Source organism: Kogia breviceps, chromosome X (assembly GCF_026419965.1).
Source record: "Kogia breviceps isolate mKogBre1 chromosome X, mKogBre1 haplotype 1, whole genome shotgun sequence".
NCBI classification, from domain to species: Eukaryota; Metazoa; Chordata; class Mammalia; order Artiodactyla; family Physeteridae; genus Kogia; species Kogia breviceps.
Genome location: NC_081330.1, coordinates 130109317 through 130136779, shown reverse-complemented (window position 1 = coordinate 130136779; position 27463 = coordinate 130109317).

Sequence of the window (27463 nt, the reverse complement as noted above, 5' to 3'; positions counted from 1 at the left end):
TAGGAAACCTTCTTCTTTCTTGTCGATGCCTGGTATGCAAAACTAGAGTATCTCTGAAGATTGAAACACATCCACTTTACAGCCCAAATCGAGCTCTGAATTCTTTGTCCTGGGGCCCTGTGTCTTCTGAAGTAGTCAGATCTCCTGGGTTACTGGATGCAGTGGGCAGGCCGTCATGAACTATAGGGAAGAGAAAAATAGTTTGCTTTATTTCCAATAGACTCTTAGCTTTATATACAAATATATATGTATCTCCTATCCAATCACTGAATCCCCATCTACAGCTAGTTATTGAAATAAGTCAGTTTTACATAGTTATAGTTAGGATAAGTGGCAACTTTCAGGTCTAATCTTCCAGTGGGGAGAATGATTTGAGAGGGTGAGTAAAACATAAAGACCTGAAGTTTTCAGTCTCTTCCTTGGAGACAGTGGGCAGAGTGTCTGTCTGTCTGTCTTTCTCTCTCTTTTTTTTTTGTCTTTTTTGCAGCATACAACTTACATAATTCCTGATATGGCAAAGTCATGTCCGAAGAAGTTATGGAAATAAAATAATCAGGGCAGTAATGTGTTCATGAGATAACACAGTGAGGGAATCTCAAGACATTATGGTCAATTAGGAGATTTTGTCCTCTAAAATAACTGTATTAAAATATTTAGGGGCTTCCCTGGTGGCGCAGTGGTGGAGAGTCCGCCTGCCGATGCAGGGGACACGGGTTCGTGCCCCGGTCCGGGAAGATCCCACATCCGGGAACCCGTGAGCCGTGGCCGCTGCGCCTGCGCCTCCGGAGCCTGTGCTCCGCAACGGGAGAGGCCACAACAGCAGTGAGAGGCCCGCGTACCGCAAAAAAAAAAAAAAAAAAAAAAAAAAAATTTAGTAGACTGGCAGAGCGTCGTGATAGCTCGTCGTGGGCTCAATCCTCGCCCCGCATTCAGAGCTTTCCTACACGCGCTTCCGGTTCTTTGCTCTTGGGGTCAGGTTATCTGGCCACCCAGGCTTGTCGGCCTTGAAGGGGTACGAGGGCCGCCTCCGCCCCGATTCCTCGGGGAGGGAGGGGCAGCCGGGCCCTCAGGCTCGGGGGACCCTAGCCTTCCCTTCTGCTCTGAAGCTGGTGTTGCCGAGATGCCCACTTTTCGTCCTCATCTCTGCCTTTCTGCTTGGCTAGAATATCGCCTCGTTGCCTCTCTGCCTTCCTGAGCGGATGGGAGCTGGGGAGCAGGTGACGTGGCGTTTCCGGGGGCGGGGCGAGCAGGGGAGCTGCAAAGATAGGCGGCGTCACACCACGGGGTCTTCCGTCTCTCGCTCCGAGCCCCCGTCCCCAGCGCGGCCATGGTGTCTAAGGCACGTGTGCCTTGCATCCCTGACACCCGCCCCCCACATGTCGCGTGACTGAGACTGAGCTTCATCCACAGCCTTTGGTTCCAATTCCTGGTTGCTCTTATACCAGCTGTGTGACTCTGGGCACGCCACTGCATCTCTTCACCTCTTCCCTTCCTCCCCTGCCAAGCCGCAGTGATTTCTGGCTGCCAACATCAGGATTTCCACCTGCGAGACACAGTGCCCGGGGCACGGGGCATCCTCAGTCAATGCGGATTATCTTGTCCTTCTGGAGACCCACGACAGTCTCTGCTCAGCTGTCTCGTCCCTCCTCTCCAAGCTGACCCTCCGTATCAGCTCCACGCCTAAGATCTCAGTACCTTTTTGCAGCATATAGGGCCGTAGAGCCAGAGGTTGGCACACAGAATCCTTCCACGTGGGAACATAGAGCATTTCACGGTGACGAGTATCCTTCATAGTCGTGGCTTCCGGGGTCGGTGGCAAAGCCTGTTGATTCATAGGAGGGTGCTTGATTAGAAGGAAAGTTTTTCCACTTCAGCGCCGGTATCTGCTTAGGGGCGGGAGAAGTCACGAAGGGGAATTGGTACGAGCGGGCCAAAGGAGTGGTGATGAGAGTCGTGTGACTGGAGAGTCTTAACCTGTGTGGAAAAATCCATCCACCACCCGTCTTTAGGTGCTATGGCAGGTCTGCTCTTAACTATGAACAAAATGCAGTTTCGGCTAGTAGAACTGGTTTTTCAGCTCAGGGGAAAAAATCACATGTCTCTGTGTGTGTGTCTATGCGTGTGTGTCTGTGTGTTCCAGTCAAACCCAGGAGTCAGAGTTCAAAGGGTATAATCCAATGGGTGGGTAAAGAGAACAAGTCAGAGAGAATGCTGAGGGGCCGGGGGGAGTAGGAGAGAGAGAAAAAAGCACCGGCAGAAGACAAGCGGAGTCAAGCCACGTATGCCCAGCCCTAAGCTTTCCCCTCAGCCCGAGACATTGACACAAAACACTTAGGTTGCTTCCATATCCTGGCTATTGTAAATAGAGCTGCAATGAACATTGTGGTACATGACTCTTTTTGAATGATGGTTTTCTCAGGGTATATGCCCAGTAGTGGGATTGCTGGGTCGTATGGTAGTTCTATTTTTAGTTTTTTAAGGAACCTCCATACTGTTCTCCATAGCGGCTGTATCCATTTACATTCCCACCAACAGTGCAAGAGGGTTCCCTTTTCTCCACACCCTCTCCAGCATTTATTGTTTCTAGATTTTTTGATGATGGCCATTCTGAATGGGTTAAAGACCTAAATGTAAGGCCAGACACTATCAGACTCTTAGAGGAAAACATAGGCAGAACACTCTAGGACATAAATCACAGCAAGATCCTTTTTGACCCACCCCCTAGAGAAATGGAAATAAAAATAAAAATAAACAAATGGGACCTAATGAAACTTAAAAGCTTTTGCACAGCAAAGGATACCATAAACAAGACCAAAAGACAACCCTCAGAATGGGAGAAAATAGTTGCAAATGAAGCATCTGACAAAGGATTAATCTCCAAAATATACATGCAGCTCATGCAGCTCAATAACAGAAAACCAAACAAGCCAATCCAAAAAAGGGCAGAACACCTAAATAGACATTTCTCCGAAGAAGACATACAGATGGCCAACAAACACATGAAAGAATGCTCAACATCATTAATCATCAGAGAAATGCAAATCAAAACTACAATGAGATATCATCTCACACCGGTCAGAGTGGCCATCATCAAGGAGTTGTTTCTCATTGTGAAAGAGATGTGTAGTAGGAAGTTCATATTTGCATTTCAAAGAAATCACATGGGTAGCATTGATAGAATGTATCAGCTTCAGAATCTCTAAGAGTGGTTCTAATCAGGGTGATTCTTCCGCCTACGGGGTATTTCCAACATGTGAAGACACAGGGCCATGTGTGAACCGAGAAGAGGGCCCTCACCAGACACACCAGACCCGCCGGTGACTTGGTCTGGGACTTCCAGCCTGCAGAACAGTGAGAAATCAGTTTCTCCTGTTAATAAGCTGCTTGGTGTGTGGTATTTGTTACAGCAGCAGAAGAGACTAAGTCACATGCACCGAGCCACTTTTTGCTTAGATTCAAGTTTCTCATGAGGGTGCTTGGGAAGAGAGACTAGGTTGACCAGCCATCCAATCGTGCCGGGCTGCATGTGAGTCTATAGTTCTCATTTCTGATATACAAATTGATGTTCTGTTGTACACACTGGTACTTTACACGAGGATCCCCTGCTGAGCTACTCCCCGGCTTGGAGGGAGGTCACCAGTGTGCTGGAGGACAGTGATTCTAGCCTGAGTGCCCACAAGAAGCTGGCCTGATCTCATTCCTTTGCTCTAACTACAGAAGTCCCTCTGACGCCTCCAGCCGCCTGTCCCAAGACTAAGTTTCTTCTAAAGGAACATGATACCCTGCTTACTGTTTCATACCGAGGGGTAATATTCAGGTAATATCAGACCCTTCCAACAAAGTGTCTGATGTCCAGTTCATCTGGGACATTCTGGTTCCTAAAATAGGTTTCTTTACTGTGGGACTTCCTAGACCTTTTTATTTTTGAAAATGCGTTGTGAAGATCCCAGCAGGAGATGTATTACGAATTGTTTCTCAATGTACTTCAATAAAGAACACGGTTTTCATGTTCTCTGTTTATTGCGTTTTCCTGTGTCTTTTTCTTGCCATCCCCTCTTACTTGTGCCTGGTTTCTTTCTTTTCTCAAACAACGCCAACTTGGGTGATCATTTCAGTGTCTTCTCTGACCCCTGCTTAAGAAAAATTAATCACACCTGTCCTTGTAAAACCTCTGTTACAGACCGACCCAAGCATGTTGTATCAATGTCATTTGTCCGTATCTCTGTCTCTTTGACTAGAGATATTTTCTCTTTTACTTTTTGTGTCAGGGAGGACCTTGTTCTCCTTCAGCTTTTCATCTTACCTCCCCTCACCTAATTGGGTGCCTGTATCTGGCTCACAGAGTGTTTGTTTTTTTACTGAAGTATAGTTGATTTACAATATTATATTAGTTTCAGGTGTGCAACATAGTGAATCACAATTTTTGAAGGGTATATTCCGTTTAGTTACTCTAAAATGTTGGCTGTATTTCCTGTGCTGTATAATATGTCCTTGTGGCTTATTTATTTTAGACCTAGTAATTTGTACCTCTTAATCTCTTACCCTTGTCTTGCCCCTCCCCCCTTCCCTCACCCCACTGGTAACCACTAGTTTGTTCTCTCTATTTGTGAGTCTGTTTCTGTTTTGTTATATTTTTTCATTTGTTGTATTTTTTACATTCCACATATGTGATAACATAGAGTACTTGTCTTTCTCTGTCTGACTTATTTCACTTAACATAATGCCCTCTAAGTCCATCCACGTTGTTGCAAATGGCAAAATTCCATTCTTTTTTATGGCTGCATAATATTCCATTGTGTATATGTACCACATCTTCTTTATCCATGCATCTCTTGATGGGCACTTGGGTTTTTAACATAATGTCCTCTAAGTCCATCCATGTTGTTGCAAATGGCAAAATTCCATTCTTTTTTATGGCTGCATAATATTCCATTGTGTATATGTACCACATCTTCTTTATCCATGCATCTCTTGATGGGCACTTGGGTTGTTTCCATGTCTTGGCTCCTGTAAATAGTGCTGCTGTGAAAATTGGGGTGCATGTATCTTTTCAAATAAGTGCTTTTATTTTCTTCAGATATATACCCAGGAGTGGAATTACAGTGAGTATTTTTGAAGTCAGACTCAGAATAAAATAGCATTGATTCCTCAGACATTATGCATCAGGGCTGCTGTGAGAGTGAGAAGGAGGTGGAAGTGCGGCACCGTTTTCCATCACATCTTTCTGACTTGTCATTCCTGGGCAGTCAAGCCGTAGTCAAGCCCAGTGACTTGGGATTTATCCAACATGTACGTCCTTGTCAAAGTTCAGCTTTCACTCCTCTTTCCGAGCAAGGGTGAGTTCAGGTAGCTTCCACTGACCCTCTGTCTTCTTTCTCTAAGGCCATTCCATCCGACTCCAGCCCTCTCCTGGTACAGCTCCTGGTCCACTGAACTCTTAGACTCGGGTTCCCAGGAAGGAAGGAAGGAAGGAAGGAAGGAAAGTTACCTGGCAGGGATTCGGACACTGGCCTAAGAGCCATAGTTGATTTTAAACATAAAATAAGGTCAAAGAAAAAAGCAGCCTTATGCTGAGCTAGATTTTTCTTAACTGTGACTCCTCAGTGTGACATAGGAAGCTGCTTGGGGTCTTTGAGCATCTTCTCCTCTCTGTGGGTAGTAATTCAGAGATGGAGGAGGCTTGTTCTGTTGTGCAGCAAAGAACTCCATCTTTCGGGGGCCTTCGTCCCCCTTTTCCTACTCTTCTCATTCTTTCCAATCTGGGGTAATCCTAAACCTGACCATTGATTTTTAAAGAAAGACGTTCATCAAAAAGAAGAAATTTTGACTTCTTTTCACTCCCTTTTTAAGTCACGCAAATAGGAATCTACATTTTCTAGCTTCTTCTGAGAGACTGAATTGTTAGACAGAGGGGTGGAATGAAAAAGTGCATTTTGGGGGTGTTAGTCAGCTTCAAGCATTTGCCCCTTGGTGTGGGGCATGAAGCCGCCTTTCTGAAATGAAACAAGAAGCATTATACTGAGAAAATTCCTTCAGCATCAGTGAGAGACTGTTGACTACGTCTAGGAAGAGAGAAATTACTTGTTACGAATAGGGGTTCTGTCTTTCGTTAATAAGAAATCAGGAGGTAAGAAGAAAAGAAAGAAGAGGGAGAGGAAAGGAATGCAATGGTAGTTGGAAGAATAGATCAAGGAATTCATTATTGTATACTTTGTGTATATGTCTCATGTATGATTTATTTGCATTTAATGCTTCTATTATCTGGGGCATGCGCAGAGTCAGTGAAATCTATTAGAGATACATATTAAAGGTCTGTGCTGTAATCGATGGAAAATTCATTTCCTCAGTTTAAAATAGAGAGGCGATTTTTTTCCAGGTCCACTTGTAAGACTCTGGAACAAATGGACACCCTTTACAAATATAAGCAGCATGCTGCAAGCCAGCCGGGGATTTGTTTGCTCACATCTTCCCAAAGGTTTTGGACAGGCAATGCACAGATCAGTACAGTTCTCGATGGAACTGCAATTGACTAAAAGCTTGACAAATGAAATAAATCCGGATGCTAATAAAAGAAAAGAAAATGTTTCTTATAACGGAGAAGATATATAGATACAGACATAGACACACACATTTCGTGCACAATTTTTGCTAAGGAGGTATGTTAGCATTGCTTTGCCATTTTTCCAAAGTATTACGGAAAGAAATGGATTCTCTCCACATCACGTGCTACCAGGTAGTTGACACCTTGCTGGTGAGACAAAGAGGCATCGATGGCCCTTGCAAATCTCGTCCTCTGACGTAGCTCTTATGAAAGTAATAATAAGTGATATCTAATGTCTCTGGGATATTTGTTATGAGCTGGGTACAAAGCAATTTAATAGACTATGTAATCTCTTCCTAAGGGTAGAAAATATTGCTTTCCTTATTTTTCAGATTATCTTATCCATAAAACTAATTTCTTTCAAATAATAAATGCTTCTAGAGAGAGAATTCCAAATTAAGCCAAGAACATTTTATGCTGGCAGTCAATTTATATTAGTGTATAAAAAATCAATTTATATTAGCGTATAAAGCAGTTTAATGCATTCATTCACTTGTTGACTCTTCAACTTTTTGGAGTGCCTAGAATTGTACCTGGTAGGCAGTATGTGCTCAATAAACATTTGTTGAGTGAATGAATGTGTGAATGAGTGAGTCAGTCACAGGGCTCGGGGGGGAAAAAGCTGACCCAAATAGGGATACTGTCCTCCAGTCTGATATTGGGAATCTACCCTGCACTTAGATGGCAGCAATAGAAGATAGAAATGGCATATAAAAGGGGAGTTCTTTGAGAAAAATACAGCTTTGCAGGTGGGTGACCAGAAAGGACTAGTGGAAGAGAGCATAGTTTCATACGACCAGAATGGGGGTCAAGAAGCCAAGATTTGTAAAAGAAAAAGAGAATGCATTTCCCTGTGGATTACAAATGGCTGGAAATTCACCAAGGGAAGACCTTGTGAAGAGCAGGCCATGGTAAGAATTCATTCTAGTAGCCAAGTAAGGAAGCATCCCCTCAAAATCCATTTGAGGAGATCGTTGAACATTCCCGTTAGAGTGAGTATGATAGGCCGAAAAGCGACCTCTGCCTGCACCCCGGAGATGTCCACGTCCTAATCCTCAGAACTTGTGAATGTGTTACCTTGTACGGTGAACAGGACTTCGCAGGTGTGATTGCGTTAAGGAACTTGCGCCGTAGAGGTTATCCTGGATTAAACCCACAGGGTCCTTGTAAGACAGAGGCAGGAGGGTCAGAGGAAGAGAAGATGTGAGGACAGAAGCAGAGATCAAAATGATGTGACCAGGAGTCAAGGAACATGGGCGACCTCTAGAAGCGGGAAAAGGCAATGAAATGGATTTCAGACCACGGCCTCCAGGGGAGCAAGATATTGCACGTGTGTTAAGTTAAGCCACAAAACGTCTGGCCATTTGCTACAGCAGCCGTGGGGATCGAGTACCATGAGCTAAGCTCTTAGACAGGCATGCTTTTTCTCTTCTCATGTCCGTTTTTCCCTGCCGTGTCCCCCGTTCAGCACGATAAAGCAACCTTGGTAGCTCCAGAGTTTTAAATGCAGTGTCCTGATTCATACGGACCTCCAGGAAGAGCTGTGTTTAAGCTTGAGCTGTTTTAAGATATGGCACAGCAGCCCAACCCTCTGAATTGAATCCTCTCTTGATCATTGGCCTGCTGTTGCTATGGCGCCCAGATAAAATGCTTCAGATGCTTTTTTTTTTTTTTTCCCGAGGGCAAAACACCGTCAACTCACATATTCCAAGAAAGACGTGCCACTTATCATCTTTATTCCAGGAATACAGATGTATGCATTATTATTATTATTATATATTTTTTATTACAGAAGTGTGTATGTCAGAAAATCATTTCGATGAGCCTTCAAAATATTTGGAAGGAAATGCAGTCAAAAATGCGCAGCTCTTTACATTGATTCTGTTGACCTTTGGCTTGCTAACCTTTACTTTCCTATTTTCCCTGTGGAAACGCATCAACTGTTTCTACAAAAATATATAAAAGACATTAGCAAATTGGACAGCATCTGTGTTCTTATCTTTCTTCCATGTCCAGGATGAAAAATGACTCTTTTAGATCATCATCAGTAATGATGACATTTTCTGAGTTGGACAGAAACCCACCATCAAACTCATAACCTTCAAGGATTCAGCAGAAGACGTGGATTATGTGCTGCAGTTTTGTTGTTTTAAATGACATATACACGGTTAGGGTCTTTGGTTGTGGAAAACATCACAGATTCTTTAGACTTCTATGAAACTAGAGAGATCCAGCTGTGTCCCAAATTTAATGAAAAGTTGTCAGGATTTCTTTCAACCCCGTGTGAAGCAGCACAGACACAAAGATGTATTGGAGTTGGTTCTTGATTTTGGAACTAGGACTTGTGACAGAAAAGAAATTGTAGACACACAATCACTGCAGTGCAACCTTCTTGATCCTGAGGCATAAATCAAACCCCCAAATCCAGACCGTCTTATCTTTAACTCTTACTTTAAAGCTCAACAGAGATGAGTGAGCTTTGATCTAACGAAATTCCTGTTTTCCAGGACCACAGAGAAGTTTTGTGCACGTGCTTGTGTGACTATGGATAAAGGCGATCATGTCTGGGATCCTGCTTTTTGTAATTGTCCACAAAGACAGTTTAGGGTGGGAAACAAGTGCCTAGTTAGGAGACATCACAGGGTATCCACGTGAGGAACCTGGTTCACCTGGGTTTCATTGGTTCAAATGTTCTAATATGTAGAGTTGAAGATTTAAAGACATTTGGATCTCGGAGGGACACGGACATTCCGCCTACAGCAAATAATGACAAGAGAAGGACAAAGTAGGACAAAGTAGAAGAGTATCAAGTGCACGTCAGACATCCACCCTGAAAGGAAAGGTGTCAGGAAGGTACGCTCCTTCACGCACGGTGTGTTCAGTTTCTTCCTAGATGCTTGACAGGTGTCGTGCAAGTTGCAATGGTGCCGTGAGGATGGGGTAAGGTTGTTTGTGCTGGATAAGATCTTGGTGTGGGTGCCAAGAACTTCTGGGCAAAACAATGCCCGTAAAGTCCACATGATGAAATATTCATTTCTGGGAAAACCCAAGGAAAAATTAAGTCTGAGGGTGACATACTCCACAATAACAATGTGAAGATTGAACTCGTCTGTCGATAAGAGAAAAGTAAGAAGAGCCTAAAGCTATTTTGGGTAAAGCAGCCCAGAGGGCAGGATTCAGTATCTTTCTGCTAATCACAGTGATGTTTTGTGAAGAGAGAGGCAAACGGTGAGATATGGGTTTTTTATCCGGTGTCCAACCGTTTTTGAATAGATGATGTGATTCGTCCTGATTTTCGTTTTCAATACCCGGTCTTTCTGTCAATGTTGTAGTTTGGGAATTTAAGAAGAAGGGAGTGTCTCCATGGGGGACAAGACGCATCAGTATCTATGTGCTGACGTCCAGAGGGTTCTGGGTTGGCAACACAGAACCAGGGGACGTGGGCAGGAAAGCCAGGGTGAAAGTGGAGAATCAACGCACATGCGGGGCTGGAGGAAGCAGCGTGTCCCCTCGGGCAGGGTCTCCAGGACATTGGAGAGGCTGCCCCACCTATGCCCCAGGCTGCGTCTTGGCTGGAGAAGGTGTGTCTCCTGCCAGAGAGAAAACGTGAACCCCCTGTGCTCTCTCCACTTCTCTCATCGTAAAACAGGGAGGCCCGGCCGGGAGCCATGTACTGTGTGACCTCTTACCCTCCTCACCAGCCCACCCTCCAAATCCAGCAACGGCTGCAGTCGTGAGCTAGGAAAGAGCGTAGGTACGTCTTCTTCATGTGGCGGTCTATCTGTGGTTCTCCTGCTGGTCTGGCACTGAGACCGGCTGGCACCTGGGACCCTCTGCTGCAGTGCTGTGACGCTTGCACCTGGACACACCTCTCCTCCAGCAACAAAATACAAAGAGGCTATGTGGGACTAAAAATAACTGCGTGTGTGCACAGGTAGGGCAAATTCTGGACAAAAAAAGAGACCCAAAAATCCCAACTGCCACTTTTGAAGAGCCCGGAGCAAAAGCAGCGTCCTGCCCATGCGCCCTGCACTCGACACCACCAAAGGGGTGGGCAGACCCCCTAAGCCCTCCCTCCGGCCCGACCCCTGGACACACCCCTACCCTCACTGCATAGAAGGAACCAGCTCGCACCCCCTTGGGGAGAGAGCAAGCAAGGGCACCTGTTGTTTGTTCTTGCGCCCCGCCCCCCCACCCCACCGCCGCCACCGCTGCAGCGGGGGCCCCGATAAAGACTTGCCTGAATTTCTTGTCTGGCCTCTGATCAATTTCTATTGACCAAGGAAGGCCAGGAACCATGGTTGGGAACAGCATTGTGCTATCCCAGGAAACTTCCCACTCCCTGTGACGCGGACGCCTGCCTTCCCTTGGGGGTGGCCTGTGGTCTCTGGGCTCAGAGGCTGCCCACACTCCCATCCCAATTCTTCTATCACCCCTGCAGTCCGGGAAAGGTTTGTGGACGCTTTCCTAGGGTTCGCGGCTCTCATCCACAAAACGTGGACGAGGAAACAGTACCTCTCCGACGGCGTAGTTGGGAGGACGCAAAGGGGGAGGTTCCCAGGTGGTGCACAGGGCCCGCTGTCAGCAGTAGGCGCTCAGCCAGCGCTCACCGTGATGCTAACGCTTACGGTACAGCTGACACTTCTGAATCTCACGCGCCGTGCATGGTGAGGAATAATCTCGTAGCCTAGACCATCACTTGACTGCTGTCCAGTGCGGACGGGGGTGGCGGGGGGAGTCTCCTCACTCTGCTGGATCGTCCATTTAACTTCCCTAGATCTTCTCCACTTTCTTCTTGCTCTGTGCCCTGGGAGGCTGACCGGTGTGGACAGTATCTGTGGATGCTGTGTTTCTGGCTCTAGGATAGTCTGAGCAAATAGGACGGAGGGAGGGAGGAAAATGAGAACGAGGGTGCCTCTCGCTCTGGCTTTCTGTCTCTCTGTGAGGACATCTGGGGCTGGAATGTCCCTCAGCGGAAGCTGGCTGTCTTCTCACGTGGCTGCCGCAGACGCATCTGTGTCTCCCCAGAGGCTGGGAACTCTGCCCTCGCCAGGGTGTGGAGACAGCTCCACTGCTGTTTGTTCTGAGCTCCTTGCACGGTTTGCGGTTTCGCTGCACACATTTCTAATTAGACCGTTAATTAAAACAACGAGCGGAGGAACACAGTCCTTCCACGGATAATCCCAATTTCAAGATGCTCTCGTTCTGTCTTCAGAGCATTCTCATTCTCTTCTGCTGTCTAGTCAGACACACTTTGGAGGTGATACATTACTCACGGAACGTGGGTTTGCGGATGCCAGCCTTGCAGGATCGAATGTACTCGTCTAAGAGGCCGTGGCATATAAAACCACTGGTAAACATTAAGGTCTGGCCATACGGTCATTTCCCTGAGCTGTGTGTTGCAAGGTGATGCATTGAAGCACGGTCTGTGGATGTGGGTTTTTGGATTCAAGCACTGTCAGCAACCACTTGCATGAGATGAACCCGTACTAGAGCCCTGAGCACAGACACAATGCCACATGGGCATACGTAAGTATTCTGAACATGCAGCTTTTATATTTTCCTAGAGTGCTCTCACTGAAATTTTACCCTTCATTGCAACGTGTGATGGTCATTTGTAAGCCCAGCCACATAGATGCAGCAAATACACTACTTCTGTTGTTTACATGTGTTGTTTAGCTTCAGAAACGTCTGGAAATTGTACTTTGAAAATTTTACTCGAATGAAATAGGGGAAGAGATTCTTGGATTTCTCCCAGCAACTGTAGGGGATCCTAGTACATTCTTTCCCTTGTTTTCTTTTTCTTTTTTTTTTTGAATTTTTGAATTTTATTTTATTTTATTTTTATACAGCAGGTTCTTATTAGTTATCCATTTTATGCATATTACTGTACATATGTCAATCCCAAGCTCCCAATTCATCCCACCACCCTGGTTTTCAAAGCCCCTTTCAACCACTGTATTTCTTTCCATCATATAGGACTCTCATTGCTTCTGGCCCTTCTGGTTAAGATAGAAATCCTAAAATTTTCTTCTCATTTCCTAATAGCCCACGCTGCTGGATTTCTGGTTCAGTGCTGGAATGACTGGCCAGTTATTTTAGGGTGGGGGAAGGGATAGTAGAGGGACTGCTTTCTGCATCTGAATTGAAAAGCAATCCAGGGATCTCCGCTGAAATGCCTCAGAATTGCTCTCTTGGCCCAGGAAGCACGTGATAAAACCAGACTTTTTGGGCTTCCCTGGTGGCACAGTGGTTGAGAGTCCGCCTGCCGATGCAGGGGACACGGGTTTGTGCCCCGGTCCGGGAGGATCCCACGTGCCGCGGAGCGGCTGGGCCCGTGAGCCGTGGCCGCTGAGCCTGTGCATCCGGAGCCTGTGCTCCGCGACGGGAGAGGTCACGACAGTGAGAGGCCCGTGTACCAAAAAAAAAAAAAACAGACTTTTAAGGGAACTCAAACATTTAGCTCTAGCTCTTTGACACGGGACTATGTCTGAAGCAGTGTGTTTCCCAGGGCATGTGTACAGGACAACAGTTTATTCCGAATTTACCCCTACCTAAACCCTTTACCAATTTCTGGAAATAAATATGTTTCCTTAACATCAGGCGCATTCAAAACCCAGTGGGAGCATGTATCTGCCTTCAGAAAATGAATTGACAGGTAGAAACAGGAATCAATAAAACTGCCCCTATACCCCAAGCTTGATGCATCTGAGAGCAGGATATGTGATTTTTGGAGTTTTCAATATTTTTTGAGGTTACACAGGGGGTGAAAAACGCTTTTGATAAAGCAGTTCTGATATTCTTCCATTGTATTTACACATAACATGTATATGAAGATAAAGGATAGATTCCATATTACAGATTGACCTTAACTTTTATAAGAGATTTATCAGAAAATCTTATATGCAGAAGGCATTGGAGGCATGGAGTCTGTTTGCATAATGAGCTGCTTGGTTACCTCTTCATGTTGTGTGTGAATAAACCCCACCTAAATTCATGTTATGGGTGGTTCTTTTCCTATTTCACCAACAGATAATCCGAGCAAAGTCTCGATAATCAAGGTCCTCAGAACTGCAAACTCTCCTTGGTTCTTGGTTGAGGGCCATAGTAAACGCTCCCTAAAGTATTTAGAAGGGGTGGGATGTGCACGCTTTCTATCATCATTAACATAGCCTAGAAGTTTTCACGCTTTATGAAGCCATTTTTCATCCCGGTGCAAATTTTAGCCTTTAGGCTTGGCCATAAGTCAGTGCCTCTTACTAAGACTAATTCAGCTAGGGTTGGGTTTGGGGAGTCTGGTTCCTAAGGAAAGAGTGTTTGTGAAGGAGTGGGAATGGATAGTGTATTTGTTATCTACTGCTGCATGACAAATAACCACAAACCTAGCCATTTAAGTGAACACACGTCTGTCACCTCAGAACCTCCGTGGGTCGGGGATCTGGGAACAACGTAACTAAGTCTTCCGCTCGGGGTCTCTCAAGGTTGTAATCACGGTATTGGCCGAGCAGTGTTTTCATCTGGAGGCTCAACTCGGGGAGAATCGGGTTCCAAGTCCCCTTAGCAGAAATCATTTCATCGTGATGGTACCTTTGGCAACGTGTCTTGTGAAGGCAGCCACTGAGAAAAAGGGGGCGGATGGTTTTGCTGCTTGGATATTCTGGGTACTCCCGGGCTCGCTTTTAAGGATCTCAGCAGATCAGGTCAGGCCCCCCCCAAGATAATGACCCTTCTGATTAATTCAAGGTCAACTGATGAGGGAGAGTTCAATTATATCTACACACTCACTTTATTTTTGCCACAAAACCTAGCACGGGAGTGGTACTGCGTCCGCTTTGCCGCGGTGGAAGATCTAAGGCTCTGATCGTGTTCCAGGAGAGAAAATTAGACGAGGGCATGGACACCTTGGACAACATCTGAAGGTGTATCCACCAAAGATAGAATACCCAAGCTGGCACTTCTCTCCACCTTGGGTGGACCACAGGGCACCCTAACAAAGGACCACTGAACCAGAGCTTCATGGTCTTTTTTTTTATTATTATTATTATTGGAGCGTAGTTGATTTACAACGTTTTGTTAATTTCGGGTGTACAGCAAAGTGAATCGATTATACATATACATATATCCACTCTGTTTTAGATTCTTTTCCCATATAAGTCATTATATAGAGTAGTGAGTAGTGTTCCCTGTTCTATACAGTAGGTCCTTATTAGTTATCTATTGATATTTTATATATAGCAGTGTGTATCTGTCAATCCCAGCCTCCCAATCTACCCCTCCCCCCCCTTACCCCCCGGTAACCATAAGTTTGTTTTCTGCGTCTGTGACTCTATTTCTGTTTTGTAGATAAGTTCTTGTGTACCCTTTTTTTTAGATTCCACATACGAACAATGTCCCATGATATTTGTCTTTCTCTGTCTTACTTCACTTAGTATGATGATCTCTACGTCCATCTCTGTTGCTGCAGATGGCATTATTTTGTTCTTTTTTATGGCTGAATAATACTCCATTGTATATACGTACCACATCTTCTTTATCCGTTCCTCTCTTGACGGAGTAGGTTGCTTCCATGTCCTGGCTGTTGTGAATAGTGCTGCCGTGAACACTGGGGTGCAAATATGTTTTTAAATTATGGTTTTTCCAGATATGTGCCCAGGAATGGGTTTGCTGGATCATATAGTACTGAGCCTCGAGGTCTTTAAACGAGGTGTATGGACTGGCTTCATGAAATCCAGGAGGCTCTGGAGGGGTGTACAACCTTCTATACACATGCCTGTTTCTGGTGTTTTCCTGGTGAGGTGTAGGTCCATGGTTTATATTTGTTTTTCCCGTGAATACTGTCCTGAGACCTCTGTCCAGATACACACGGAGGGGGAAATTCCCCAAAAAGTTCTCCTGTCTGGGAAGGAGATGGAGGAAATGGTGGTAGCATCTTCCGTTAATGTTGTGTTAAGTGCGTCCTGATAAAGAAGAATCCTGTCTAGATACTGGTTCTTGCAATGAGCTTCTCACCACCTTTCTTCCCTCCCAAGGTCAACAAAATAAGAGATGCTGTTCTAGACAGTTCTGGTGTCTTTCAACTGTATGTTAGCCTTTGCCACATTCACCGTCCATGCTTTGCCCAGATTATAGCCACTTCACTTTTCTAGGAGTTCATGACATAGTGACCCCCAGACTTCAGATGGAATAATAAGCAAGGAAACAAAAAAAGGTCTGGTTTCCAACCAATGAGTTAGTGACTTTCTATCAGAAGGTACTCAAAGTCATCGCCCCTTCCTCTGCTTCAGCCCATAATCTGTAATTATTGCGTGGGTACTTGCTTTTCCTCTCTCCGTATTCTGAGATATGGGCCTGGCTGGCCCTGAATCAGCAGGTATGCTCAAGTGTCCTGCAGCCGTCAACTGAGCACTGAAATTCTTGTTTACGGAGCAGCTTTCATGGGCAGTAGGTTATCGCAACGCCACAGTGACCCTCGGAATTCTTCCATCCGTATTTTCATTTGACCGATGCCTCAAAGTCATGCAGCTGATCAAAACAGCTGATGAGGTGTTTTTAAACCCAGAGAGGCTTGACCTAAACATTCATGATCTCTCATGAACCAGAGCCATCAAACTGGGGTTTGGGGACTCCTGGAAGCCTTTTCATTAAGTCTGAAAAATACTCCATGTGATAACAAATTCTTCCCTCTGCATTTTTTCTTTTTTTAGAAATTTATTTATTTATTTATGGCTTCGTTGTGGAGCGCGGGCTTCTTGTTGCAGCGGCTTTTCCTGTTGCGGAGCACGGGCTCTAGGTGCGCAGGCTTCAGTAGTTATGGCACATGGTCTTCAGAGCGCAGGCTCAGTAGTTGTGGCGCACGGGCTTGGTTGCTCCGCGGCATGTGGGATCTTCCCGGACCAAGGATAGAACCCATGTCCCCTGCATTGGCAGGCGGGTTCTTCAGCACTACGCCACCAGGGAAGTCCCTCCCTCTGATTTTATACTCCATCAGTGGTTCTCAGCCAGTGGTGATTTTCCCACCTCCCTTCCCCCACGCATCCCAGGTGACACGTGGGAACATCTGGAGACATTTTTGGTTGTCACACTTCAGGGACAGGGCTGCTCCTGTTCTGGAGTGGGGAGAGACCAGAAACTATGTCAAACATCCCCCAATGCACAGGACAGCCCCCTACAGTCCAGAATTATCTGGCCTCAAACGTCAGAGAAACCCTGCACTACGTTTTGACTTAATGAACTGTTTCTCAGACACTGCTTTTAGGAAAAAAAACTGCCCCTTTGCTATTTTGCAGTTGTTCCCGGGACATTAATATTCAACACTGCCAGCCATAGCATTCAGTCTACTTCATTTCTGAGATTCTCGCCTCTTAGTTCTTTTCAACTCTTTGTTTATGATTTTTCCTGTGAGTAAGTGTTTTGCTGCTACAAATTTTTCCTGTTGTTCGTTATTTCTCTGTGTTTTGCTGTTTATCCCACAACTCTGGGATCCTTCTAAGGAGTACTATGTAAAATAACAATAATGACGATGTTTACAGTTCTTAACCTCAGCAGTTTCAGGAGCATCATGAAAGAAGACCCGGGGAAGCAAGTGACAAAGGAGTTTGTTTGCATCTTTCTGTTCTGTCTATAAATAAGCACAGGCCAGCGTTCCTCTTAGTGAAGTGTTCATAGATTATTTTTTTCCACATAAGTATGCGTTTAGTGCTTGAATGTATTTTACCCTTGGATGCATTCAATTTGTCTTCATTTTACAGTTTATTCTGTTAATTGGAAAAGGTTATAAGATTAATAACTAGTCATTGCTAATGCATTTGGTGGACTGCACTATAGCTTGACGAGGGGTTACCACCCCCACAGAAAAGGGACATAAATGATCAGTTCGTATGCATCGTATCAAGCGTTTGATGAAGTGAACTGCAGAGAAAGTGCCCAAGACTACAGTGGTCTTTTAATGATTTTCAAAATCATCCAGACATCAAGAATGCAGTTATATTCCATGAGCATAATAAGTGGAGTATCTTGGGAGGGGCAAGCTGTTATTAATTGAGATGATGCAAATCATGAGAATGGATTCTAGTGATGGCTTCTAATAATAACAGCAGTCGCATTAATACCCATACCAGCAAAACTTTATACTTTGTATAGGGTTTTACCATTGCCAAGGGATTTTCACATGGATACACACACACACACACACACACACACACAGAGAGACTTTCATAGCTAGGTTACGCACTGTTTTTTTTCCGCATAGCAGTTGAAAACCTGATTTAAGATCATGTATTAGGTGGAGGAACTTTCCTGGTGGTCCAGTGGATAAGACTCCACGCTCCCACTGCAGGGGGGCTGGGTTCCCTGGTCGGCGAACTAGATCCCACATGCATGCCACAGCTAAGAGTTGCATGCTGCAACTAAGAAGCCTGCATGCTACAGCTAAATAAATCAAATAAATAAAAAGACCATGCCAACTTCTCTGGTGTTACCACAGTGGTTAAGAATCCGCCTGCCAGTGCAGGGGACTCAGGTTCAAGCCCTGGTCCGGGAAGATGCCACATGCCGTGGAGCAACTAAGCCCGTGTGCCACAACTACTGAGCCTGTGCTCTAGAGCCTGTGAGCCACAACTACCGTCCCCACGTGCCACAACTACTGATGCCCACGTGCCTAGAGCCTGTGCTCCGCAACAAAGACAAGCCACCGCAATGAGAAGCCTGCGCACCACAATGAAGAGTAGCCCCCTCTTGCAACAACTAGAGAAAGACCATGCACAGCAATGAAGACCCAACACAGCCAAAAAAAAAGAAAGAAAAAGAAGCCTTGGGTCCCCTGCTTTAAAAAAAAGACCATGTATTAGGTGGAAGACTGGAGTTAAATCCTTCCCTACTGACTTTGAGTGCATTCCTCTTTATATTATAAACCACACCAGTTTCTGGGGGCAGAAAACGATATTTGCAAAATTATAGAGTTTGGGTGTAGCATATTAAGTCAATGAGTAAAGAAAAAAATTAATAGTGTATTCAGAGAGCTCTGATGAAATAATGACACCCTTCCCCATTCAGCTGAGCTCTGGCACTGCCTGCAAACGCTTGAGAGGAAATGAAACACAGAGGAAGTGAGTCATCATTAATTGATGTCTGGCAGCTTTGCCATAACTGAAAAGAGGGCGAGGAGCCTGCCTCTCCCTGACTTGTGATGGCCTTCTCACTGTATCTTTGCATGGTGGAGAGAGAGAGAAACTGGGAGAGAGCAAGCTGTCTGTTGTCTCTTCTTATAAGGACACTAATCTCATCATGGGGCCCCACCCTTATGACCTTATGTAACCCTGATTACCTCCCAAAGTCCTCCATCTTTAAATACCAGCACATTGGGGCTTTCGGCTTTACCGTATGAATTTTGCAGGGATACAGTTAAGCCTATGGCAATGTCTCTGCTTATCAATTTGGAGGCAACCACTTATATAGTAGGTAATTTCAGAAAATAGATCTAATCAATGATTATTTCATGTTCTATTTAGAGGGGTCTGATTTGCCTTTCAGGGTATCTGCATTCATGGAATACCCAACCATATTATATTATATATCTCATCCCATAATCATCTCATACCTACTGAGTAATTAAAACATTTTTAAGCAACACACATTTCAATTGAAAAGACATAACATTTTGAAAGGTAGAGAAGTGGCTACCACTAATTTTCTGCTCATCAGTGTAATAAAAGAATCATTTTTACAGAAGAAACTGCACAAGGATGTTGGAAATAGTATTTAACATTCTGACATTTTAAAAAATGTTTAAAAGTTTCCACTTAATAGCTAGTAGTACTACCTTAATTGAATGTTACTTTTTTTCTGACGATTTCAGACGTTATAAATGAAGGCAAGATTTAGAAAACAGGAATTGCCATATCTTTTCTGTCTCGTAATTAATAAACAGTTGGTTTAGCAAAACCGAAGGAAAAACAATAGTAGTTTCCCATGGTCTGTATATTGCGGAAAGGAATTCAGCTAGACTTAGTGGTGAGGTGTCCTTGGATGATCAGAAAATACTGCTTAGCTGTTGGCACTAACACTGGGGAAGACAGATTTTAGTTGAAAAAAGTGGCAGAATAATATAAAGCATAGGACTCTGTCATGAAAACATGCCATGCAGAGGAGTTATAAGTAATATTTCTGGATTTGAGTTGAGAATGTTTGAATAGAGACCTCCATTTCTGACCACTCCCCCAAGTCACGTGACTTTGGGAAATTCTCATAATAACTTTCATCATTGTTCACACGTTAGTGAAAATACACACCAACTGCCATAAAGTGTTGATAGAGTATCAAATGAAAAAACAAAAACCAAAACATGTCTTTGAGTAGAAAAAACAACGCAAATGAACCAAAATAAGCAGTGAACAGTTATAAAGTAACCATCGAGCAAATTTCAGTTTTATAATGCATTTTCTCATGTGGAAAAGGAAAGATGACTGCAAATTACTTTGTTAGGTTTTCACTGAATATTTGGTAATGACTTGGCGTGTTATGATATTAACCTTGTGAATTATCACCGTTGGATGATATATGAAGGGCTCACACATTTACAAATCTTGCAGCCTGAAGACAATTTCATTATTTGCTATAAAGGAAAAAGAAAATTAATTTTTCCCCATCCTTAAGGCATATATGTAACTTTTGAAGTAGACGGACTTCATCAAAATTATGTTGCAGTTCCATTCTGTGTTATTACTCGTACTAAATCCTGAACTAAATCCATTTGTTATCCAGTATGCTGGTACAATGGGTAATGTGATCTTTTTTTAAAAATTTATTTAATTAATTAATTTATTTTTAACATCTTAATTGGAGTATAATTGCTTTACAATGGTGTGTTAGTTTCTGCTGTATAACAGAGTGAATCAGCTCTACCCATACATATATCCCCATATCTCCTCCCTCTTGCGTCTCCCTCCCACCCTCCCTGTCCCACCCGTCTAGGTGGTCACAGAGCACGGAGCTGATCTCCCTGTGCTATGCGGCTGCTTCCCACTAGCTATCGATTTTACAGGGTAATGTGATCTTGACTTTGATATATAGATCCTTTTCTGAGACCATGATCTTATTTCTACTTTCATTTCCAGGAGTTTAAAGATCTGTTGGGATTGCAGGGGAAGAAGACCTTGTAGGTTGCTATAAATTCACTGGGTTTGGCAGTCTAGATGTTCAGGATTGAAAACCTTAATGGCTTGAAGCGGCACACATTTTTTAAAAATTGAAGTATAGGTGATTTGCAGTGTTGTGTTAATTTCTGCTGTACGAAACAGCACACATTTGTAACCTGACCATGTCTGTGGGTCAGGAGTCCCGGCGTGGCTTCGCTGGGCCCTGAAGCTCAGCATCTCTGGCGAGGCTGCAAGCAAGGTGTTGGCTAGGGCTGTGCTCTCAACTCAGGGTATGACTGGGAAAGGATCTGCTATCAAGCTCTGCAGTGGGTATTGGTGAGATTCCGTTTCTCGAGAGCTGTTGGGCAGAGGGTTTGCTCACTGTTAGCTGGAGGCCACCCACAGCTCCTCGCTGTGCAACAGCCAGCATGGAGTTGAGGGTCTCCAACATGGCACTTTGTGCCAGCAAAGCCGGAAAGAGAGAGTCTTCTGGCAAGATGGAAGTCACAGTCTTCTGTAACCTAATCATGAAAGCAACACCCATTGCCTTCGCAACATTCTGTTTGATGGAAGTGAGTCTCTGGGTCCCAGTCCAGACCCCAGGAAAGGGGGTCACACAGGGACTTGAATAGCAGGAGGCAGGCGTCACTGGAGAGCCTTCTCAGAAGTCTGCCTTCCACCGATGTCCGCTCTCACTCATGAATTCCCAAAGTGAATATAGTGAAGACCAGCGACATGAGTGAATGGGCCAAGTTTCACCGCAGGTTAGCAAGACGGCATGGACTGAAACGTTTCTCCTTAATGGTGTGTCCAAGATGTACCTCCATTCTCCTGCCTTTGGGTCTCCGTGGGTCCCACCAACATAACGATGCTAACTGCCGAGCAGAGATTCAGACTTGGACTCGCCTCCTTCTGGCTTCCAACGTAATGGTGACAACACGTAGAAGATATCGAGCAGGTTGCCCGTCCGTCCGTCCCAGGATTCCATCTCGTTTGCTGTGGATGGGTAGACCCCACCTGCACTCATGATCTTCAAAGCACTGTAGCAGCCAAGAGATGAGAATTTCTTTTAAAACTGTGCTTCTGGGCTTCCCTGATGGCGCAGTGGTTGAGAGTCCGCCTGCCGATGCAGGGGACACGGGTTCGTGCCCCGGTCCGGGAGGATCCCACGTGCCGCGGAGCGGCTGGGCCCGTGAGCCGTGGCCGCTGAGCCTGCGCGTCCGGAGCCTGTGCTCCGCAACGGGAGAGGCCACAGCGGTGAGAGGGCCGCGTACCACAAAAGAAAAAACAAAAAACTGCTTCTGTGTCGGTTCTACAAACAGACTGTCACTGCCTGGAGCGATAACCTTGAAATTGGAACCACAGATCTGCAAACCTATTCAGCTGCATAGTTTCTGGGGAGTCTGAGATTACAGTGCTTTTAGCTTGTTTCTTTTTTTCCTCCTAACACTAGAAAACTCTTTTATGATTGCTTTCAAGTCAAATAATTACACTGCCCTGTGTTCTGAGGATGTGCCTTGCTGTTTTTCTTTTAGAGTAAGGTAATCCCCCTGCTTTGAAGATGATTGTTTTCGGGAAAATGACAAGGCCCCAGATGCCACAGAGACTAAACTTTGAGGTGGCCGTGTCCACCGTTCTGCCTGAGGGTCGATTGAAAATGTCTATTTTCTTAGGTAAGAATTTCAGAACAAGGAGGATTTAGCTCCATTTCGTGGGAAACTAGCCAGTTAAGCTTTGTGTCAACTGGTTATGGGTGCTTTAGTCTCTGAACACAATGGTGGAAAATGCCAAGTAGAAGGACAGCTTTGGTGCGTTTGGTGGGAATTATCCCTAGTTTCACTTTCTACCATATTTGTCTTGAAGGGTGAGGTGCAAAATGACAGCTGTATGGAATTTCTTTCTTTTTTTTTTTTTTTTTGCGGTACGCGGGCCTCTCACCACTGTGGCCTATCCCGTTGCGGAGCACAGGCTCCGGACGCGCAGGCGCAGCGGCCATGGCTCACGGGCCCAGCCGCTCCGCGGCACGTGGGATCTTCCCGGACCGGGGCACGAACCCGCGTCCCCTGCATCGGCAGGCGGACTCTCAACCACTGCGCCACCAGGGAAGCCCCTGAGTATTCTTTTTAGTCTCTCAGTTTTTAAGTTACCTCTTTCTAGAGGTTTATTATTTTAACGTTTTTCCCGTTATCTCATTAATGCTGCAAGATATTATGGTATTCCCTTTTTCATTTCTAATATTGGTTATTTCTACCTTCCCTCTCTCCCTGACTATTGATCAGACTTGCTAATCTGCTTATTTATTGGACCTTTTGAAGAACCCACTTCTGGTTTTGTCAGTTGAACCTGTTATATATTTGTTTTCTACTTAAGTAAATCATGGTCTTATCTCTATATGTCCTTCCTTTTGCCTCCTTCCTGATTACTTACTAATTTTTAACTTTTTAAGATGGTGACAAGTTTATGAGTTTTCAGTCCGTCTTCTTTACTAATACACACTATTTTCCTCAGCACTGCTCTAGTTGTGTCTAAAATATTTGCTATGTATTTTTCAGATCATACATTTAAAAATGTCTTCTAGGGACTTCCCTGGGGAGACAGTAGTTGAGGGTCCACTTGCCAGTGCAGGGTCTGCGGGTTCGAGCCCTGGTCCAGGAAGATCCCACGTGCCACGGAGCAACTAAGCCCGTGCGCCACAACTACTGAGCCTGCACTCTAGGGCCCACGAGCCACAACTTCTGAGCCCGTGCGCCACAGCTACTGAGCCCTCACACCTAGAGCCCGTGCTCCACAACAAGAGAAGCCGCTGTGATGAGAAGCACATGCACTGTAATGAAGAGTAGCCCCCGCTCGCTGCAACTAGAGAAAGCCCATGCGTAGCAACAAAGACCCAACAGACAAAATAAATAAATGAACTTTAAAAAAAAAGTTTTTTAAATTTCCATTATGCTTTCCCCGTTTAGTTATGGATAATGCAGACTTTTAAAACATGTCCAAATATAGGGACTTTTCAAAGTTAATTTCATAGTGGTCAGAGATCTGTACTGTGTGTTTTCAGTCTTCTGAAATATATTGACTTGGGTTTGGTGCATCAATTTATATGAAAGTTTTCTGTATGCTTGCAGAGAGAGTGTAATTTTAATTTTTAGTGCGATAATCTTATATATGTCTGTTAAGTCAAATTCACTCATTGAGTCTTTCTGATCTCCTCTATTCTTACTAAAAGTTTTATCTGCTGGCTCTTATCAATTACTGGAAAATATATATTAAATTTCTCCATGATAATTACAGATTTATCTGTAACTCCTTTTAGTTCTTTCAATTTTTACTTTATGTATTTTAAGCCTTTGCTGTGTTTTTCTCACCATATACTTTGCTTATCTAGCAACGAGTCATATGGGATGCATATCTTTCAGTGACTTGGTTTCTTTATTTTCCTTGCTGTAACATAGGTTGGAGGTGTTGGAAATAAAAACATTTCTCTTGTATAACCAGAATACACAGACCAATATGAACTAATCCCTCTGGAGAACATTTTGGCCATTTCTTATAAAGTCAAGTATACAACTAGCCATCCTAATCCTGAATATTTATCCAAGAGAAATAAAAGCACAGTATATATCCACACAGACTTGTACCTTAAGGTTCATAACAACTTGATTTGTTTTGGAAAATGCAGAGTATCATATATCTGCCATTGCAGAATACAAATATCTGTTTGTATTTTTTTATTTTATTAATTTTTTTATACAGCAGGTTCTTATTAGTCATCCATTTTATACACATCAGTGTATCCATGTCAGTCCGAATCGCCCAAATCAGCACACCACCACCACCACCACCACCACCCTGCCGCTTTCACCCCTTGGTGTTCATACGTTTGTTCTCTACATCTGTGTCTCTATTTCTGCCCTGCAAACCGGTTCATCTGTACCATTTTTCTAGGTTCCACATACATGCGTTAATATACGATATTTGTTTTTCTCTTTCTGACTTACTTCACTCTGTATGACAGTGTCTAGATCCATCCACGTCTCTACAAATGACCCAATTTCATTCCTTTTTATGGCTGAGTAATATTCCGTTGTGTATATGTACCACATCTTCTTTATCCATTCATCTGTCGATGGGCATTTAGGTTGCTTCCATGACCTGGCTATTGTAAATAGTGCTACAATGAACATTGGGGTGCATGTGTCTTTTTGAATTGTGGTTTTCTCTGGGTATATGCCCAGTGGTGGGATTGCTGGATCATATGGTAATTCTATTTTTCGTTTTTTAAGGAACCTCCATACTGTTCTCCATAGTGGCTGTATCAATTTACATTCCCACCAACAGTGCAAGAGTGTTCCCTTTTCTCCACACCCTCTCCAGCATTTGTTGTTTGTAGATTTTCTGATGATGCCCGTTCTAATTGGTGTGAGGTGATACCTTGTTGTAGTTTTGATTTGCATTTCTCCAATAATTAGTGATGTTGAGCAGCCTTTCATGTGCTTCTTGGCCATCCGTATGTCTTCTTTGGAGAAATGTCTATGTAGGTCTTCTGCCCATTTTTGGATTGGGTTGTTTGTTTCTTTAATATTGAGCTGCATGAGCTGTTTATATATTTTGGAGCTTAATCCTTTGTCCATTGATTCATTTGCAAATATTTTCTCCCATTTTGAGGATTGTCTTTTCGTCTTTACGGTTTCCTTTGCTGTGCAAAAGCTTTTAAGTTTCCTTAGGTCCCATTTGTTTATTTTTGGTTTTATTTCCATTACTCTAGGAGGTGGATCAAAAAAGATCTTGCTGTGATTTATGTCAGAGTGTTCTTCCTATGTTTTCCTATAAGAGTGTTATAGTGTCCGGTCTTCCATTTAGGTCTCTAATCCATTTTGAGTTTATTTTTGTGTGTGGTGTTAGGGAGTGTTCTGATTTCATTCTTTTACATGTAGCTGTCCAGTTTTCCCAGCACCGCTTATTGAAGAGACTGTCTTTCCTCCGTTTTATATCCTTGCCTCCTTTGTCATAGATTAGTTGACCATAGGTGCATGGGTTTATCTCTGGACTTTCTATCCTGTTCCATTGATCACAGTATATATCCACACAGACTTGTACATTAATGTTCATAGAAACTTGATTGGTTTGGGAAAATGCAGAGTATCGTATCTCCGCCATTGCAGAATACAAATATCTGTTAACCAAGGAGACTTGAGAGAAGCTGACTATAAATTAAGGCAAGTCCAGGAATTAGACTGTACAGGAAAAGCACCTGTACAGAAAATCCCATTATCACAAAATCCTAGTTTCGTTTTCAGTGATGGTGTCAGTTTCAAAGAGAAAGATGTCCTTTTCCCAAAGCACAGCAACATTGTAGATAGAAAATACATTTATCTTTAAGAAAGATACAGGAGGAAGAGGAATTTATGATCTAGGGCCAGGGCTGACAATGTTTGTGAAACTGATTTCATGGTGGACTAGGAATAGATTTCTCATGCCTTTAATTTTAGGGGAGTAAAAGCTTCGGTAACGTTGAAAGTTATTCTATTCCAGGTCTCAGCCAATGGCTTGATCGTTGAGAACTGGAGGAAATGTGAAGACTCTTTATTTCTGCAGTGGACAAGAAGCAAGAGTGCTAGTGCTTTGTGTTTCATCTGCATCTACTTTTTCACATTATTTTAGGAGAGTTTATTACCAGTAATCTCACCACTTGTTCTATATGTTTTCTCCTCATACTCATATACGTTCTAACACTTAATATTTTCTGAAAAATGTAATATGGTCTGAAGTTTTACATTTCAATATATTACGGTCTTACACAATTCAAATCTTCCTTTATGTCTGAAAATTATTTTCTTAATTCCTGAATGTTTTTTTCCCTTTTTATGCGTGATATATATATGTGTGTGCGTACTTGTATTCATATTCATATTTATAGCAAGGATTCTCAGTCAACTCTGTCCCCCATCAGAGGAATATCTGGCAATTTCTGGAGGCATGTTTCATTGTCATGACCGGGAGGGGGTTGTTACTGGGAGGGAGTCGTTACTGACGTTTAGTGGGTAGAGACTGGGGTGCTTCTCAGCATCCCATAATGCCAGGACAGCCCCACAACAAAGAATCGTGTAGCTACCATAGGTCAATAATGCTGTTGTTGAGAAACCCTGCTTTAGAAATTGCTCTTTCTAACTCTTCCACTGGCCCATTTGACTGGTTGGGAAGTCAGCAGATATTTGAGAGGTCAGGAAGTCTATAACAACAGCTCTCTCACCTACAATTCTGAGAAGATTGATTAAGGTATGAAAGAGAGAGAATAGGATTTAGTCCTTAAGAACTAAATGATACACCAAGACAACATGGAACAACATAAAAGAAGGAGAAGGCGGTGTGAGCAGCAGGAAATTTAGCAAAACATTTCACTGGGTAAAGAATGTGTGTTCTAGGACTTCCCTGGTGGTGCAGTGGTTAAGAATCCTTCTGCCAATACAGGGGACAGGGGTTCGAGCCCTGGTCTGGAAAGATCCCACGTGCCGTGGAGCAACTAAGCCCATGCACCACAACTACTGAGCCTGCGCTCTAGAGCCGGTGAGCCATAACTACTGAAGCCCCTGCGCCTAGAGCCCGTGCTCTGCAACAAGAGAAGCCACCGCAATGAGAAGCCCAAGCACCATAACAAAGAGTAGCCCCCGCTCGCTGCAACTAGAGAAAGCCCGTGCGCAGCAACAAAGACCCAATGCAGCCAAAAATAAATTTT